Below are 21,192 nucleotides of genomic sequence, written 5' to 3' on the forward strand. Positions count from 1 at the left end.
AAACTGGTTATTGTATGATCACAGAAAAATCTGGTAAAATTCAAGTTTCCTCTATGCTAAAACAGCCCAGAAAAGTATGAAAACAAGTGAATCTCCTTAATCAAACAAAGAATATCCAGAGACCAGTGGTGATAGGTATGGTAATGAAAAAATCTACTTTGCTAGCATCTTCTTTAAGATCAAGAATAAAAGGGGAGGCGCCTTTATTTTCTCTTTTTTTGAAGAATATTATTGGGTCTGCAGGCGTCTCGGCCAGGTGCACCAGATAGTGTTTTGGTGGCAACAGGGGCTCTAGGGTTCCCAGGAGGCAGTGGCGTCCCGGACAGGCCGGCGAGCGGCTGGCACCCACGGCAGCGACTTTCAGCACCGGGAGCGGGCTGCCATGCACCACCAAAGGAGGTATGCAGTGAGGCCAGCAGCCTGGAGGCCTTCTCCCCAGCCGGAGACGGCAGAGCCTGGGAAGCGACACTGGCTGGGGTCAGGGTCTTACTTTCCAGCCAACTCCGGACACCTGCCAGCTCCCCTGTTCCCGAGCTGGCTCCGGGCTGGGCCTGTTCCCAATCGCAGGAAGCCCGTGTCACACCCGCAAGCCCCGCCTCTTGACCTAATGCTCTGTGCCTTGAAGGATCCAGCCTGGTGTGGGCTCCAGAGTCACGTGATCTGGGCCCGGCTTTGTGATCTTTGGAAGTTACCTGATTTCCAAGGGGGGAAAATAATCACATCTGTCTTTAGGTTTTGGCGAAGAGTTAGTGAGATAATAATTCATGTAAAGGACTATACCAGAAGGCTGAGGGTATAGTATGCGTCTGCTCAACACATGGCAGCTACTGGGCTTTTTCTGTGTGTGTGTGTATACGTGTATGTGTGTGTTTGTGTGTGTGTGAGACAGAGAGGGAGAGAATGAGAGAGAGAGAGAGAGAGAGAGAGAGAGAGAGAGAGAGAGTAACAGGCAACCTTCCCTCCCTAAAAGAAGTTTTATAAACACCCCCACCAGTTAAAAGCTAGCACTATATTTGTTTATCTGTTCAACAAATACCTATGGGGCTTCTATTCATCGTGCATTGTGCTAGGCCATGAGGATATAACAAAAACATACCTAGTCTCTGGATGCATGTGATACCTTCAATTAAAAAAAAAAAGTTTATTAACAAAACAAAACAAAACAAAACAATAATAGAAGGGTATGTTTTAGAACCACTGTTCTTCCTCATTTTACTGGCAGACCAGCCTGATGCAATAAAACAAGACAAATAAATAAAGGTTATAATGGTTGAAAATAAGGTTTCAACATGGTTCCTAAGTATAAATGATGCAATTATATATGTGAAAATTGAAAAATACAAATAAATGATTAGAATACATAAGGTAATTTAGCCAGTAAAAATTTAGATATAAATTCTACTTCCATAGACCAAAAATATTCTTCAAAAAAAGAGAAAATAAGTGTCATTAAGACAGTATGAAAATTAGAAATTTGATAGGAATAGATAGAAAAAGTTTAACAAGACTTTGTGGTGAATATTGTAATATTCTTTTGAGAAGTATTATAGATATCCTAAATAAATTCTTCATGTATTAGAAGATGATGATCACAAAAATTTCAAATATCCCAAAATTGATCTGTTGACAGAATTAATTCTAGACAAAATTTCCACATTTTAATTTATTTTTTAATGAAATTTTACATATTATTGCTAAATTTAACATGGAAGTGAAGATGCCCAAGAATAGCCAAGGATTTTTGAAGAAGGACAAAATGAGTGAAATGTCCCACAGAATATTAGGGTATAACAAATTTACTATAATTAAGATAGTGTGATAATGACACAGAGTTAGGAAAAATTGACCAGTGAAACAGGATAGAGAGCCATCAACTGATCAACAAAAATGTAGAAACTTGATATAGTACAGAGTCGATATTGCATAGCAATTGTTTTATCCCCTTTTTGGGGGGGGAGTTGTTTATAAGGGTTGTATGTCTTTTAGCATTCCTTTGGAACTCTGTTTTATTGCTTTCAGAATGCAAATGAATCCTTTTTCACATATTAATTCATAGTATTAACTGAAGTATAACTAATCAGGACCCACATATGTGTAAGTTGTATGTCTGCGTGTATGTGCGTATGATGTTAGTTTATAAATCTACACATAACGCATATTTGTGCAATTTCAGTTGGGGAAATTCCCAAAGAAATCAGTAACCTCACAAGTCAAAAATCAGTGATAAATAACTGGCTTGTATGAACCAAGCATTGATGATGTCTTGTCCAGTATCATTTTAAATACCTCATACAACCTTCAGAAGAAAGGTGAGTAATGGGCAGTGTTTCATGCTCCTTATAATTTTGTGCTAATCAAAAGAAACTATCCACAAAAGACAGTTAAACCTTCTGTTGTTAATGATGCATACATTGTTTGGTGCAATAATTATAGGAGTTGAGGCTGAGATGAGTAATTTTCCTTATAACAAAGTCTAGACTTTTCTTTGGCCCCTCAAGCAAACACCAAGTTACCTTTCCATTTGTTATCCAGTGGTCAGACTCAATTTCTCAGTACCTAAATATTAGGCCCTTTTCCTAAATCATCTATTCCTAAAAGATAGGTTTAAGTCCATTGCACATCCCTTTCAAAAGTTGCTAATCACTGAGGGAGACCAATACATGTTAAATTACATGAGGTGAAATTGTAACCTGTTGTGTTATGTCTATGTTCATTTAAATGCTCAGTCTCCATGGAAAATTACTAATAAGAGCACAAGAACTTCTCTTCCAAGGCTTTAAGCACTTGGTATGCTAAATCCTTGAAGGTATGAAGCTAACTTGAGACTTTTATTTTTAGTGGTATAGTTACATTTAGTGCTAAATATATAAATATTAATTACTGAGAACAATACAATTTGAATAGCATGAAAATTTATAATAAAATAAAGTGATTGCTTTTAATTCCATTTGTTTTATTTTCTTGTTTTTTTTTTCTCCACAGAGAATTATTTTCTGATAAGAAAAGAAAAAGAGGACATATATCCCTTATAGGCTCATTGTTAAAATTATGCACAATTTACTCTATGCAACAAAGACAATTTACTTCTTGCAAGTAAATTAGGGGTGTAGATCATTATCTTTTATCTCCTTTCAGCCTTCCAATGATCATCATATCACTTATGGTATCTGAACAATGGAAAATGAATAAATAATTGAGGAAAAAACAGATATCAATTTAAATGCTTTGAGAATACCTTCATATCGAGCATGTTTAGAGGACTTTATTTGGTTGAGGATGGGGATCATGCAAATTGGCTTCATCTAACAAAACCCTCCCTATCTATGGTGTGATACCATTTGTTCAGAAAATTTTTAGTGAACTATAGTCAAAAAGTGTGAATAGACAATAGACAAATAACAAAGCAATAAATAATGTTAAATGAAGAATGACTAAAAACCTTATGGCTAATGCTATTTGAATAGCTTAACCTTCACTCTCTTTAATCAAAGACTTGCAAATAAAATAATGTTTTCTACTTTTCAAAGCTGCAAAGATTAAGGGGAAAAAATAGCAAGCATTATGATGTCAAGGGGGTGTAAAATGATTGTTTTTATATATGCTGTTGGAAATATATAATGGGTAATATTTATTGACTACTTGATATATGCCAGTGTCATTCCAAGTCCATTTTGTGTATTAAACTATAAAACAATGCAGCTTACATGACTTGCATTATTACTACTTAACACACAAGGAAACTGAGGTGCAGAGTGGTTAGGTAATTTGGTGAAGGTTACACAAAAATAAGCTGGGATTTCAATGTGGTCACTCAGAGACAAGAGACTATGCTTTTAACTGCTTTACCATACCATCCTGGAAAGAATTTTGACAATATTACCAGCTTTCAAAATGTTGATTGACTTCAATGTCACAATTTATTTCCAGAAAATCACAGAAAAATCAAGATACACTCATTTCACACTACATACAGTACTCAGTGCAAAAAAAGTGTTCAACATGTCCCAGTACAGTATGGGAAAATAGATTTTGCTATTTGCAGTTGTTTCTAAGTAGCTATCATGATGAAATTTACAGAATTTTTATTATCATAGGATTATGTTTACATTATAATATGTAGTGTAAAAAATTTGAACACAAAATTGAAAATAAAGCATTACATCAGCTATGCCACGTATACACAGACGAGGGACTAGAAAGAAAATGTACATAGTAGCTGTTTCTTGATGGAGGCATATGAGGGTAATTCCATTTATTTCTCCATATTTTCCATAAATTGCATGATAGTTGTGTATTACATATGTAATTGGGGGAAAAAAAAAAAACAACAACAACAAACACTAAAGACCCGTTTTCTAAGTATTGCTAAATAAGACAAGAAATATACTCAGTTTCAGTGTTCTAACAGACAGGGAGATATTGGGGGGTGGGGACGGTGCCCTTCTCAACACATACACTTGTTCAGCAGTTCACCAATGTAATAGGCTTGGGTAAACCACTCCTACTCCTTTTAGGCCAGAGAAAACTGAGGTTCAGAGAAACTTACTGTCTGGTGCACGGAGATGTTCTGAAGATCAAATTAGATAAGGGAGCAGAAAGAGCATTAAAAACTCTAAAGGCCTACACAGATAAAGTGCCATTGTATTCTTTTAATGCCAGAGACATGCATTTGAATGAAATACCCATGATCTAATAGCACAGGAAAATCAATGCTATTTATTTTAAGCCCTGTCGTGGATTTATCTCCTACTCAAAGGACAACTTCAGGAAGGAAAGTTATGCTTCCTGTCCTTGACTTTCCCCTGTTAAGTAACATGCATAATGGTCTTTATTTTTGAAAAATGATTTGGGATCAATGAACTTAAAAATTCAGTTCCGAATATTATTACCATCACAGAATTGCATATTCCAGCCTACAAGATTTTAAGAAAATATACATCCAACCTACCAACAGGTAAAATCTCTAGCACTAAACAGGCATACAGTTTTCTTCCTTCATTTGGAACAAATTCTTCCATAACCTTACTTAATGTGTTTCTGTTACAAATCCGGAGGGAACTGGTTCAGGTGCGAAAAGTACAACTGATTTTTATTTTTTCAGCTTAAAATGATAAATCCTACCATTTTGAGGGTTAACATACACACAAACACACACACACACACACACACACACACACACACAAATCCACTCCAAAAAAGAAACAAGTCCAGGCAAAGGCACACAAGTAAGAGGGAAAGGGAGGAGACTCAGTTTGTCAGCCTTGAGGGGAAGTGATTTGTTAACAAAGAGCAATGTCAATGGTCATGGCTAACTGCTTTAATTCTTTATCATCAGTGATCTTCTATTGTGATCAGACCCCCAAAGCCAGGAAATTAGGAACATTTCTTGGCAAGGCAAGACCCAATCCTATTAGATAAAAATGTCTTTTTTTTTTTTTTTTGAACGATAAGCAAGCCTGGAAGGTAGAGTTAGCCCTATTTAAAATTTCTTCTGTTGTGATTTTCTTTTCTATGTAAAAAGTAAGCCATCATTTGTATTCTCAGTGACAATTATTGTTTACAATTACTTTGGGTTTGTTCTGATTGTGGATTTTGCCCAGTTTGTCTATGTAACCATTAACATAAAGAAATTATGAATGATTTTCTATAGATATATTAGAAAAAAGTTGTTAAAACAGTATTTTGAAAGATCAAGACATATTTTATAAGACAATGGAATTTCAATGTCCCTTGAATACCGTAGAACTCTATTCTTTTTAGTGAACGTATACATTTTATTGCTTTTACTGGTAAGTAAAAAAGGACAGGTGGCACAGAAATGAGACCTGGAAACATAGCTTAGAGTGAAACTTATTTTAATACCCTTGTTAATAAAGTTCTCTGTATACATATGGGTCTGATCTTTCCAGGAAAAAAAGGGAGTAATTCTTCATTTTGTGCAGGGATTTTAACTCTTTCAATACTCTGGGGCACTATACAGTGCATTAAATTATACTAAATAGCCCGAAAGAATTAACACACTTTCCAAGTCAAGGCTTTTATTTCTTTCTGCTGGGTAACATCAAGCCATTGATCATATTTGAAAGTCTAACCAACACCCACAAGGCACTTTCCCCTTATGTCAGAGCTTGCCAGGTGTGATGGTTTCCTTTCTTGAACTCTAATAAAGTTTGTAAGACCTATTCAACATCACTCAAGTAAATCACATAATGGCAAATTTATAACTCAATGGCACTAAATAATCTAGTTGGTTGTCTCTTTAATTTTTTAACTTCATTTTAAAAATGAAGTCAGTTAACCCAACATTCATCTCAAATTGTATTACTTGGCCTTCATCTTCCCCAAACAAGAGGAAAAACTTTATGCCACAACATCTCTCCCTTAATTATGTCTTTCCCAATTGGTCTTGTAAAATGGGGAAGCCAGTCAAGCTTTTTATCCCACCTCAGGGGGTCGAGAGACTAGAAACCTGTCACTAATTCCTTTCACCGCACAGGCACAACTCCTTCACCCAATTAACCAAGACCAGGTGCACCCTCCAGTGCCTCTGTGGAATGCAGAGAACTTACAGGCCCTGCTTCCATCTTGACAGAAAGGAGCTCAGCCTGAACCTGATTAGCAAGCAAGCTTTGCTGAGGCTGCAAAAATTCATAAGTGGAGAGATTTTTTCCTCCATGAACTGTGAGAAGGGTCATGGGTATTGCAATGTAAAGGATGACCTCCCTGGCCAAGCAATATCCAGAGCACTTTGTGCATTGGCAGACATATCCTTTATATGAACCAGTTTATTAAGATAGACAAGTGGCAGCTACTCGTGCAATTCAGCAACCATCCAAGTGCTGAGCTAGTGTTTTAACCCAAGTGACCCTTTAACATATTCTGAAGATATATTTGGGCTTTTGACTTAATAGTTTTGAATTTTCAAGAGTAAACATAAACACAGTCAGATAAAATTAATGGTGGACAAACAGCAGAATAGAGGGAGAGGATGGAAATCTTAATTTGGAAATTGTAATGAATATTGCATGTATCAAGCTATGAAATTGGTGGCAGCAGTGGGTGGCAGTGGTTATATGGTCAGATACTAGAGTCCCAAAAACAAGGATTCAAAACCTTGACTGAGCTATGACCTCAATAGTTGACTTAATTTGCATAAATTCCTTAATCTCTCTTAGCTTTATTTTCCTCATCTGGACAACTGGAAAAATATTTATATTATTAAATAATGGTAGTACCTGCTTTATAGGGTTGTAGTGAGGATTAAATGAGATAACATAATTAGGGCTTAGATGACTGACAGGCACATAGTATGCACTCAATATTTGTGAGCTTTTGATTATGATGATTGGAGACATTTAATTAGTGAAAGCAGCAAAATAATCAGATGAAAAATATGCTCTTTTCCCAGAAGGCAAGTCTACTAAAAGAGAAGTTAGGGGGTTACTTATTAATTTGGCACTGGCTTGCTGGGATCCAGAATATTTAAAATAAAACAAAACAAACAAAAAAAAAACCCAGAATGGTTTAGAGCTGTGGTTTTCAAAATGCACTTATTGGGGTCCAAAAGTAGATTTAGTGACCATGTCAGGAGAGGAAAAAGGGATGAGTATTTTAGGGACCACATCAGGAGAGGAAAAAGAGGTGGAATGGGGGTGGACCAGTCAAGGCACAGAGTCTCCATCCCCCATTTCAACCAGCGAGCAGGCTTGCTTTTATTTATTTTATATATTGGAGTTAGGCATACAATTTTGTTTGAATAAAGTGTTTGCAAAGCTGAAAATGTTAGTAAGCACATGCTTAGTGTAACTTGGAAGCAGTTGCTGTTAAGAAGCTGTTTATAACAATGCTGCGTGCCCTTCTCTTTGGTTCTCTCTCCAGTCCATCTTCAGGTAAACATTAACAATGTCCCCATCAGGAGTGCTAATATTAATCAATCAGCAGTCACTTCTTGAATCATTATTAGGTGATTACTCTGCTTTTGATCCTCTGGATTTCTCTAGCTTCTTACAGGGATTACACTGTACCATGATTTTTCAAATACCTAATGTTTCATGAGAAGAAGTAGCTAAGGGTATCTGTTCTTGGCTGGTGTGGTTTGGAAGCAGCTTAAAACATTCCTAACAAATCAGTCATTGACCATTTCTTGCCATCAGAACGTCCTGGAATTCTTTGAGAAAGCATGTGCCCATGGAGGTTGCCGAAATCCTCGTTTCCAATGTTCAGTTGTTTCACTAGGTGGTTATAAGATTTCATTGATATAGTAAATTCACATAATACAACATAAGCCTTGTTTTTCTCCACAGGAATCCCAATTTCTATTTTAGTGCCATCTGCATGTTGTCTCTGTGACTTAGACATTGTTTTCCAAGCATTGCAGTGGCTCCTGTCTGATCAATTCCTGTCCCACTCTGAGGAGTTAAACAGTCAGGCAGCCAGAATGAACACACACTTGGCTCAGGTTCATAGCAAAGATTTTATTTTAAGTTGGATCTGGGTACTTTAGCTTCAAAATCATGAACTGTATCCTCCCTCTCAGAATATAACCTGAGGAAATATAAATTATGGCCCCCACATGGCTTTGCCTCAGCAAGAAATGTTCAGAGTGGTACAGTATGGCAACTGCAAGTACCATAAAAAGAATTCCTGTCTTCACTTACAAGTCTCAAAAAACTTCAAAAGGGATTTAAGTCCTAACCCACAGCAACATCTTTGAAAACTTCCTTTCTTCATTCATGAATTCTCTTTCACCTACTTCTTTGAGTATTTTGTTTGCCATTCGCTTCTCGCCATTCAACCCCCTGCCTTTGACAAATTATGTTCCACTCCAAACCTTAAAGACTTTGCCATCCACTTTTAATTTTGCCTCCTAATTCTCTGTGATTTGCTTTCTTGATTTACTCCCTGAAATCTGCACCACAAAATCCTGGAAGTTGACACTCATAAACAGATCTCTTCAGTGGACAGGACAGAGAAGATCAGAGGGAACACAGGCCAAATTAACTTTTGGAAGAAGGGCTGAAAATACCATATAAAAAAAAAAATGTATATAGCAGTAACAGACCATTCTTACTTAAACATTTCTTACTTGACTGGGAAACTTTAACATCATTTTTCTTATGACATTCTCAATTAATGTTGAAAAATCATTAAATTAATAAGACACTGCAAATTTAATGATAGAAATTATTTAAGCTGTGTAGAATAATGCCTGCTACACAGTAGGCATTAATAAGCATTTGTCCCTTGGCCCTATTCCATAGAATAGATTGTTTTCAGACCAAGAATGGAAACATTCATGGAAGATGATGGCTATTAATTTATGTAAATAGAATGTATTGAGTCAACCTGTATGCAGTAGAACAAAGAAGCATCATTTTCTCATGTACTTTTTAATCCTAGGTTTCAGCATCTTCAGAACTCATTTAAAAACTTTTTCTGAGCTAATTTTAGATTCACATGTAATGGTAAGAAATAATATAGGATGTTCCTGTGTACTTTCCCCAGTTCTGCCCAAAGTTACATCTTGTATATTATGGTAAAATATCACAACCAGGAAATTATGATTGATAAAATCTATTAAACCTAATTCAGATTTCACCAATTTTACATGCACTCGTTTGTGTGTATTTGCATAAATTTGTAATTTGTATTTAATTCTATGCAATTTTATGACATGTAGATTCATATAGCCACTATCACAATCAATATATAGAATCGTTCCATCAAAAGAATCCATCCTAATACTCTTTTATAGAAATAGTTACCTCCCCCTGCCCAGCCCATCTCCCTAGTGACAACCACTAATCTGTTCTCTATCTCTATGTTCCCATTTCAAGAATGCTTTGTAAATTGAATCATAGAGTGTGTAACCCTTTGAGACTGGGTTTTTTACTCAGCATAATTCTCTTGAGAGCCATCCAATTTGTTGCATATGTCAATAGTTTGTTCCACTTTTATTTGTGGTAGATAAGGAATTATCAAGTTATCCATTCACCCATTAAAGGATGTTTGGATTATTTCCATTTTGGTGGTATTATAGGTAACACTGCTATAAACATTTGTGTGCAGGTATTCCTGTGAACATAAGTTTTCTTTTCTCTGGTATAAATGCCTAAGAATGCAATTACTTGGTCTTATGATAAGCACATATTTAGTTTTGTATGAAACTTCCATACTCTTTTCCAGAGTGACTATATCATTTTACATTCCCACCAGCAATGTATGATTGATTCAGTTTCTTTTTATCCTCACCATTGTTTTGTTTTATCGTTTTTTATTTTAGCTATTCTAGTAGATGGGTAGTGATAGCTCACTGTGATTTTACTTTGCATTACCCTATAGGCTAATAATGTTGAACATTGTTCATGTGCTTATTTGCCATCCATATATCATCTTCATTGAAATATCTGTTCATGTATTTTTCTCATTGTCAAATTGATTATTTTTAGCTGTTGGATTTTGAGATTTTTTAGTACATATATTCTAGATACAAGTCCTTTTCAAATACGTAGTTTTCAAATATTTTCTCTTAGTCTATAACTTCTCTTTTCATCCTCTGCAAAGGGTTTTTCACAGAGAAAAAGATTTTAATTTTGAACATCTGGATATTTTAATCTGGTTTTCTAAGGCAAAACCTATGACAAAATGGAAAAAAATGGCAAGGTCTTTAGTGTTTCTGAGGTTTAATTGCCAAGAAGTGGGTGTCTGGATTGTTTCCAGTTTTGAGTTATGAAAAGAGCTGCTACAAACATCCATGTAAAGGTTTTTGTGTGAGGTCCTGGAATGATGAAGTCAGTGGACACATCAGTTTTCTGGTGTGTCAGGTTGGCCTGTGATCAAATATAAACACTGACTCACAATGTCTTCTGAAAGCTCCCCTAATAGACCTATTTGCATATCCTCCCCCTCCCCTTATTCAGAACTCTGGGTAAATGATCAGTTTTGATGACATATTTTTCATTGTCATCTATATCCCTTGTCCTTGCTTGCCAAAGACATTCAGGACTTGAGAATTATGCAACCTCTCCTTTCCAGACATGGCACAGGGTCAGGCACCTTCTCTTTCTTGACCTATGTAGCAAAGTCGTTAGAAATGGGAGTCCCCAATAGCTCATAATATATTTATATTACAAGGTCACACAGTGTTTTCACAAGCAGGTATTTCTTGATTTGTTTAGTTTTTGTTTATAAACACTGAAAGTTATAATCAAATGTTTGGGGAAATATCAAAACTTGGGGAGAAATTGAATAAAATCTGTTAGAAGAAAGTGTTTATTTGCATATTTCTCGCACAGTTTCTTATAATCAAAATAACTTATTTGGAGTCTTTCTTTGCATTCATTTTCCATAGGAGTATACCGCACTTCTGTTTCCATTCCAGAAATAATAGTGCGCAATTTTATGCCAGTCTTGGACCTATAAACCAATAAATTACTGAAATTTTAGACTATAATTCATTTTTGTCAATTCAGGTATAAAAAATATATATATTCTCTTCATCTAGACTGTATTTCCCCCAACAAGAAGTGTTTTTAAAACGTCTTTCATTAACTGACAAGTATTTTTAAGCATAACCTTTCTGATGATTTTTCCCCTAATAAATCAAGGGGGAAAATGAAATTAATAAAAAAGTACTCTATGAAATGGTATAACTCATATATATAAGTTTCCTTAATAAAACTTTAAAGTGCTTTTCTGTAATGTCCATTATAGCAACAAGCACATTGTAGAACAAGGCAGACCTTGAAGAAACCTTGTGGTTATTGAATTAGATTTTGCATAGTTACAGCACTGAGCTAGGATGCAGAATATGCAGATTCTGGTTCAAGCTTCCCCTCTTACCTAATTGAGTGACTTTGCAAAGAAATGTGGGGTGGACATTTTGAGGTAGCCATCATTGTCTGGGTTTCAGGTAATTGCTTTGCAAAACTGGGTTCATATTCGTGACTCCTGCTAAATACGATTATTGTCAGTCTCAAATAGCAATTATCTAAATTATAAGAATACTAACTACCAGTTGAGTGCTTAGGATATATGAGATATTTAGAGTAGAACCTGTGCATGTATATACATAAGCATATTGTAAGAACTAAAATAATTCATTTGTATGTCAGTTTCCATAGGGAAAAAAAATTGGGTACCCCTTTATTTTTCTACACCTGTGCTATCCAATATGGTAACCACTAGTCACATGTGAGTATTGGACATTTGAAATGTGTCTAGTATGATTGAGGAACTGAATTTTTAATTTAATTTAATTTAACTATAAATTTAAAATGTTACCAAATTCTTTTATAATAAAACGTTTAATTATTTTCGGGTGACCTAGGCATGTGGATCAACTTGTTCAAATGTAAATTTTATGAAATATATTCAGATCAAGATTTCAGATGAAAATATAGCATTCAAATTGAGATGAGTTGTAAATATAAAATACAGACTGGATTTTTAAGATTTGGTTTGAAAAATAGAAGGTAAAATATTTATTAATGGTGTTTATATTGGTTACAACATGTAATGATAATAGCTTGGATATATTGAGTTAAATAAAATGTATCATTAAAATTAATTTCACCTATTTCCTTTTACTTTTTTAATGTGGCTACTAGAAAATTAAAAATTATGCATATGGCTCACATTATATTTCTGTTGGGCAGAGCTTCTCCATACATTAACAGATGAAATCAAGTTGGAATGAATATCAAATGCAGACATTAAGTTTAGAAAGGGTCAGCATGAAGCCTGAGGGTAAGTACAAAATGAGGAAGTATGAGTTAATTGGTCTTTGTATTTCTTATTAGGAAGCTTATATAGACCAGCGATACTTTCTTAATATCATAAACACTGAAAATACCATTTAGGTGGTGTAGAATATTTTTATTTTATTGACTTTAGAACTAAATTTGAAAATGAAATGGGTAAGAATCCCCACAAATTTACACATTTTTTGGTATATGCATAAGAGTGCAAATAATTAAAACTTAATGGTTTGTATCATTTCCTTTTTGAAATGTATGCATCCTAAACAAAACCCTAAATTAAAATTGACTAATTGAATGACATTCTCCAAAATAGGTGTTCATTTACGTATGAACAAATATTTATTTATTGACATGGCCCTTGGTACTGCAGATACAATATTAAACAAGAAAGATTTAAAGTTCATGTCCTAATAGAGCTTACAAAGACCAAATAAATAAACAAATAAATACAAATGCTATAATAAATATAAATAAAATATAAAAGTCCTTTGAAGCAAAGAAGTATTGGAATTCAGGAGCAGTTTTTTGTTGTTGTTGTTGTTTTATTTATTCACACTGAAGGATGGAAAGCACATTGGATTGCCTTATGGAGAAAATAATAGAAATTAGAGAAATTAGTCATTGAAACTGGACAGCTCTTTCTGAAAGTCTTAACTATAAAGGAGATCTGTGAAAAAGATGAAATACCCGAGGGAATATATGGATATCATTGTAGGGCTCTGAAAGTTGTGACATACTATAGAAAAGTTTTCAGGGAAATGGGAATACCTGAGTAGAAAGTAAGAGAAGAATGAGAGGAGATAACCAAAGTGGCAGGGGCTCTGAAAAACTGAGGGAGTAGCTTCTGTAGCCCAATAGAAATGGGCTTTTACAGTAGAAGAAACACTTTATTCACTCTAGCAAGAACAAGAAGGGAAATTGGGTTCAAATGCAGATAACAGGAAGAGAAAGGACTGCCGATTCTGTGAATATGATTTATAAATACAAAGCAAAACCATTTGCCAAGGTGCTGATGACCTGAGCAGAAGATGTGAAATCATTACCTGGGAGCACAGGCAAATAAGCCTACTAGAGAGACACAGTTGCGCTTATTTAGCAAAACTTAATGTTCAATTTCATGAGTTTATGTAAAGTCAATCTAGATGGTTGTGTGATTATTTCATGCAAAATATGAAGACTCTGGTTCTGGTGTGGAGAAAGTAGATGAAAGGTTCATTTAGAATTGGAGTTTTTCCAATGGAGGAGACAAGGACCAGGGGAATAATTTAAATGATGAAAAATGCTGGGTAAATTGGAAAAATAAGTGAAGCCAGAAGTGGAAATGGATAAAGCATAGTTTGGAGGTGTTGATGAGTGTGCCAGTTTGGATATATTATGTCCTCCACAAAAGCCATGTTTTAATCCAATCTTTTGGGATATTTAGATTAGGTTGTTCCAATGGAGATGTTTCTCACCCAACTGTAGGTGAAACATTTTGATTAGATATTTCCATGGAGGTGTGGCCCCACCCATTCAGGGTGGGTCTTAATTGATCACTGGAGTCCTTTAAAGAGAGCTCACACAGAGAGCAGAGAGGAAAAAAAATGCCCTAATTGCAGTTGAGAGAAACTTTTGGAGAGATGCTTGCCTGCTGACACTTAAAGATGGTTGGAGATGTGGACAGAAGTACATTTGGAGATGCTAAGCTAAGAGATGAAGCCCAGAGTTTGCCCCAGAGAATCTAAGAGTGACCCAGAGACATTTTGGAGAATGCCATTTTGAAATGCAAACTGGGAGCAAAGGAAGAGCAGACTGTAGCCAGGTGCATTCTCAACTGACAGAGGTATTCTGGATGCCATCGGCCATTCTTCAGTGAAGGTATCTTGTTGATGCCTCAGTTTGGACACCTTTATGGCCTTAGAACTCTAAATTTGTAACCAAATAAACCCCTATGATGGTTACGTTCATGTGTCAACTTGGCCAGGTTATAGCACCCAGATGTCTGGTCAAGCAAGCACAAGCCTAACAATTACTGCAAGGACATTTGTGGCTGATTAATAAATCAGAAGGCTGGTTTATTAAATCAACAGTCAATTGGATGCAGCTGTGGCTGATTACATCAATGAAGGGTGTGTCTTCCACAATGAGAGAATGCAATCAGCTGGATTTAATCCCATCAGTTGAAGACTTTTAAGTGAGACAGATAGAGGACTGTCACTTCTTTGGCTAACCAGCAAAGCATTTCCCGAGGAGTTCATCAAAGTTGCCAGTTCGTTTCCTGAAGAGTTCATTGAACGCGTTCATTGAAGTTGTCAGTTCACTGCTGGAGGAGTTCATTGAATATCTTCATTGGAGTCACCAGTTTGCTGCCTGCCCTATGGAATTTGGACTTGTGCATACCCACAGTTAAGTGAGACACTTTTATAAAATCTTATATCTATAGATATCTCTGTTTCCCTAGAGAACCCTAATTAATACAACCCCCTTTATAAAAGCCAATCCATTTCTGGCATATTGCATAATGGCAACACTAGCAAGCCAGAACAATGAGTCAAATAGTCCTGGAATGGAAGTAAATTTAATACAAAATATAGAAACCACCGGTTGCAAAGTAAAATATCAGAAATCAAGAATGCAAAGATGTTGGGCAGTCTAATATGTTAAAGCCCAGATCATAACCATGGGAGCGTTTGACTAAAATGTTTCAGAAATGTGGATGCCAGGACTCTGATAGGTAGGTTTTTGGATGGTTTACTCATGAGAGTAATTTTTTTCCCAGAAAATTATAAAAGGATTTACCATGGAAATAACATAGGAGCAAGAAACTAAAATCAAAAGTGAATGAAGGGGAGTGATTAATACATTAATAAATAATAGCAATTAAAGAGAGGACAGGGAGGATAGTATACCATTATAGCATAATTATTAAGAAACATTATTTTAGGCAAGAGGGAGGGAAAGTAATGTTTTAAGCATAAACTGGACATCAGCCGTACCTCATGACCCTTGAAGCATCTGGAATATGAGAGAAAAATGGCATCTATTTAAGAAGACATCTTTATTCCAGTTAGGGCAAGTAGGTTGAGATTGTTTTGGGGAGATGCTGAGGACGTAGGAGTGTGTTGAACACAAAGCAGGAGCTCCAGAGTGTGTACTGGAAGGGTTTATTTGAGAACAAAGGAAGCCCCAAGTGATTTCTAGTAGGTGATGAACAGAGCAGTATAGGACTGAGGTTTCAAGACTATACCTTCTGATACAGCAGAGGAACACCAGATGTAAGGCAAGATAGGGCTAATTCCTAATATGCTGTGATAATTATAGGGAACCAGAAGTAATATGCACATCCCAAATGCTGACCTTAGTGTCCTGGGCTAAAAGGTGGATGGTTCTTGAGGGATCCAATATATGGAGGTGCTTGGGGAACTGCAGCTTTTTGAGATGCTTTGAATGATTTTCCTGATGTTTTCAATCCAAGATATAGTGATACATTTAAAGTATTTCAGCAACATACAATCTTTTGTGTTGTTTTCTCATGTGCATGTGTGTGTATTTTAAATTCCGAATTCAGATTGCATTTTTTGCCAGTAAAATTAGTACTATATTAACAATGGATCTTAAATGACTAAAATTCTTTTATCTGGATATGTATTTAATAAATTATTTTTAAAATTCACCTTCATGAATATATCATACAAAACTAAAAAAATATTAAAATCTGTAAAGTCCATCATCTCATTCAGCAGTAATTTAAAGTTTTAATATCAGCTCAGCCTTCAAGCTAATTTATAATGTATATGGCATGAGAATTCTTGGCGTGTTACCCAGACCATACTAATTATGTCTTAATTGCAATCTACTCTTTAAAGATACTTGTTGTAATGCCAATAGCGAAGAGCTTAATACCTTTTTTCTTCAAAATTGCTTGTTTTACTCTCATGTGTGAAGCATTAACAAATTTTGAATAATACTCTAAGTTGATTTTCATTGTCATTTTAAATTTAATTTCCTTATTTTCTATGGTAGGTAGTTCAAGTTACATTGTAAAATACTGAATGTCTCATTTTTACTCACTATATTAACATATTTAAAATAGATTCTATTACTTAGCAGGAACACATAAATATTCTGAAAATGTTACTTCACTGAAAACTTGTGCAAAGTTCATGGTTATAAAAATTGTTCCTGAATGAGAAATAATTTTGATGAAAAGTATTATCTCTGAGTAGTTTTTTTTTTGTGGCACTTTTGGTAAATTGCTTTTGTTTTGTTTATTTTTGTCATAATGTAAAAATACCAGTTGGTCTTGATATTAGACAACTAGTACTTTCAATTTAAGACAGGTAAAGCTCTTCAAATCATTATTATGTGTAGAGTGTTTTTTTGTTTTTTTTTAAATTTCATGTTTGTATCCATTGCTCCCCTTCTAGGTGTATTATTATAAAACTCTTTCTGGGTTTATTATATACATACAGAAATAAGCAAACAGTAAACAAAAATATACAATAATAATAATAAAATTATTCTTCCCCACTTCCTATGCCACCCTCACCCACAGTCTCACTTCTCAGAGGTAACCATTTAAAATGTTCAGTTTTTAAGCTTTTATGTGTTTTCCCACATAATTCTAAGAAATGTATTATAAATTTACTTTTTTGATTTGTCACTTTACATAGTAGTTAATTTTGAACAAATAGCTTTAGATGTCTGCAATGTGGATGGCTTTCTAGGAATACTTTCCAGTATACTCCCATGTCTTCCTCTTTCTTTGATTTTTTTGGTTTGTTTTGCTAGTGGTCTGCCTCAAGCAATTCTCTTCAGAATTTTTTAAGCAATTCTCTTCAGAATTTTTTAAAGGGAGGATTAATTTTTTGATTATTGTATGTTTCAAAATGTTATTTTATTCTCATCAATTAATATTGTTCTGATAAAAAAATTTAGATTCAAAATCATTTTCCCCAAAATAATAGATTTATTGATTTATCTTCCTTTCATATCATGCTGTTGATGTTAAACTGATCTCCACTCTATTCTGCTTATTTGAGGTTAATGTTATCTTTTTATCTGGGAAAATTTTTTCATGTTAACTTCATCTTTGGATTATGATATTTTAGAAGGACGTGGCTTGGTGTGGATTTCTTTCTTCTGTCCTATTAGAAAGAGTAAGTCTTTTATTCTGAAAATTCATATCCTCTTCAGTATTGAGGAAATTTATTCCATTAGTTCTTTGTTAATTTATTTTCTTAGATTTTTCTCTCAACTGTCTTTCTGGGACTAACAAATAGATGAATAATGGCACTCTTGGGTAGACTCTCAAATTACCAGGTTATCCTCAATATTGTTACTTTTGGCTCTTTATTTTAGGAACTCTCCAAAACTATCCTCTAAGCTTTCTCCTGATCACATTTTTTTGTGTATAATCTTATTTTTAATTGACATTATTATTTTTTATGTCTATATACCATTTTAGTATCTTTCCTTTGTAGCAGTTCTCAAATATCTTTGAAAATCCTAATTATAATTCTTCTAGAATTGCCTAATATTTCCAAAAAAAACTATATTTCTTCTAGGGTGAGTTGGGATTTTTTGCAGTCATTCACCTTAGTCCTTTATTTTACATCTCACCTCCCACTAAAGTGTATATGGCTCACAGCCTCTAGCTTCTTAATTCTTGGGACCCGTCGTAGCATTCATGCTGAGGTTCCCCTCTTTCAAGGCTGTTCCCAGATACTGACTAAGCAGAGCAGACAAAGTAGAACCAGACTATTCTGCCCAATGCAGGGATTTCCCAACAGACAACCTTGGCTTGGGGAATTCCTCACAGGGCTAGCCTAGTCTTGTCAGATCTGCACTGAAATTGGAGGCTCTTCTTACCCAATCCTCCTTTCCCTATCTCCGTTCCCAGTTTTCACATGCATCTCAGCCTGAAGGCTCTCCTATCTTTTTCTCTCCCCAGCTTTTTCCTTCAAAGGCATTTAACCCCCAATATTTCTTACACATTTCATCTCATCTAAGTGTCTGCTCCTCAGAAGACCTGAACTGACACATCTAGTTATTCTTGATTTTCTGTAGGCAAGGTATATTGAAATAGTTACCTTGAATGGGTTTCTTCAGTTTTTTCCTGGAAATTTCATCTGAAAAAGAAGACAAATTCCAAGCTTCATATCTGTGCTTAGAACATGCTATAGGACATGACAAACTTCATTTTATAGTATGTATAGGCATGAGGAAGAGAATTAACCACAACCCCTCCAGTTTGTGGGGGTCTTGGCCTAGCCAAGGGGGAATTCCTTGCTCTGATCCCTTCTATCCCAAGTCAGATTAGAAAGTATTTGACTACTTCTAGCCTAAGGAGGGAGACTAATGGCACAGTTGAGATGTTTTTGTGGGTTGGGGGAGGTGGGGATCTTTATCCATACAGCAGCTATGCCATCAGTTTGTTAGCCCTTACTTACTCTGACCCCTATAATCCTGCAGGTTCTAGAGAGCTGCATCATGGAAACCTGAAAGCTGCTCCCATATCACTTCCCACTTTCTCCTGGCATGTTGCAGTCTGTAGCCTTTCTTGGTTGAATATTTCAAACATTTTGGCCTCACCTCTTGTAGCATTGCTGTGGTAGTTAGTTTTCTGCAGGTTTTAGTTTCTTCCAGATCTAATCTGGGATGAACTTGCCTCAGGCCCTCATCACACACATCAGTCATGGAGTGTGGTGAAATGCCTGGTATGTAGTTGGGAATACCCTAGGAACCCAATTAAATGACTTGGAAGCTGGTGGTTTCATTTGGGACCTAGAGCAAGGGAAGGTTCTGCAGCAAACCCAGGCTTCTTTGCAAGCTGGTTTTATGCTCTTGGATTATATGACTTGTCAGATCTGATGGTGCTACGTGTACCTATTATGGGTAAGGATGTTGTATGGCGTCTCTGACAATATGCAATAGAAGAGGAACACTGAAGATCCTAGATTTCGAGTAGCTGCTATTTGAAAAATGTTTCCCTGTTTGTGCCATTGGGTCCTATAGAAATTGTGCCTGACCAAGGAGCACCAAATGATTATGTGACTGGAGCTACTCACCGTGAGATGGATAGTAAGAGATCTACCAAGTCACAAGGCTGTGTAGGCATAGTAGAATCAAACATATAGCAGAAATGGTACTTTGGGGTTCAGGCCTGAGAAGGTCACTAATTCCAGTTGCTCTGATCCTCATCTCTCCTCATTCTTACACCCAATAATCAACTGACAGAGGTTGAAGAAGCCTGGGCTTGTTTCACAGATGGATCTGCATAATTTATTGATTCTAGCTAAATATGGACTGCCCTGTAAGCCCACTAAAATATAGCCATAAGAAGGAATCCTCCCACTAGACAGAGATGTAAAGAGTATACTTAGTGTTTCCCTTTCTGTGAATGAAGTAGTGGTTTGCTTAAGGATTTTTGTGGTCTCCCAGTAATTGATGAGTGATTGGCTGGTTGGTTAGTGGTTTAGTAAAAAGAAGACTGGAAGATTGGAGGTAAGGAAAACTGAGGGAAAAGGATGCAGATAGACCAAAAGGAATGTAAAGGAAATGGAAAATGTAAGGATTGTGTCTCATGTTAATGCCAACCACAGAGTATGTACTGCCAAGGAGGCACATGACAACCAGCTGGACAGAGCAGGATGATTCACCTTGCGCACATCAGCCAGCTTTTCTTTTTGGACCTCATAGAGCTGGACAATGGCTCATGAGCTGATTGACCAACCTGGCATAGGAGGTTATTGCAACTGCATAATCTCCCTCTGGCACCAAGAAGATCTAACTTCTGCCTCTGCCTTTGCCAAATGTCCACCATTCTAGAAGCAGAAAATATCCTTGAATGCCCAATATTATACCATCCCTTTTGCTTCCTGATCTCAAATTTCTCTGATGTTCTTGCATAAGACTCTTTCAGGAACTAACTTGGTATGCTTACATGGAAGTTCAGTGGACTCAGCATTCTGTGGGGCAAGCTACAACCAAAGGCAGAATTTGGAGCTGCTTAATAAACACTGCCTCCAACTCTGTTTGTGCTCTTTTTTCCTCTCTCATGAATCTCTGAGGTAGAAACACCCAGAGTGCTATGGTAGAATGTATGCAGTTCAGAGCATAGAGGTAATTTTTTCTATGGAAATCAAATCACATAAATATTAAATTGATATCAAATTGTGGCAGAACTGAGAATACTCTGGATTCTTGGGTTAAAAAAAGAGTGCTTTCTTGCTATGACACAAGGCTACCTCCTTGAAGACATTATTTTGATAACTACCTATTCACATTTTTCTCTTTAATATACTATTCAAAGTAAAGGGCTCGCTCTATGAAATGTGACTTCAAAAGCTTCATATGCAAAACATCTGTATTTGACACACTGTCCACAGAATAAATTTAATAATTTAAAATGTTTAAGTCTCAAGGCAAGGAAAAAAAAAAAAAACTGGGA

The sequence above is a fragment of the Choloepus didactylus genome, chromosome 4, assembly GCF_015220235.1.
Source record: "Choloepus didactylus isolate mChoDid1 chromosome 4, mChoDid1.pri, whole genome shotgun sequence".
In the NCBI taxonomy this organism is placed as follows: domain Eukaryota; kingdom Metazoa; phylum Chordata; class Mammalia; order Pilosa; family Megalonychidae; genus Choloepus; species Choloepus didactylus.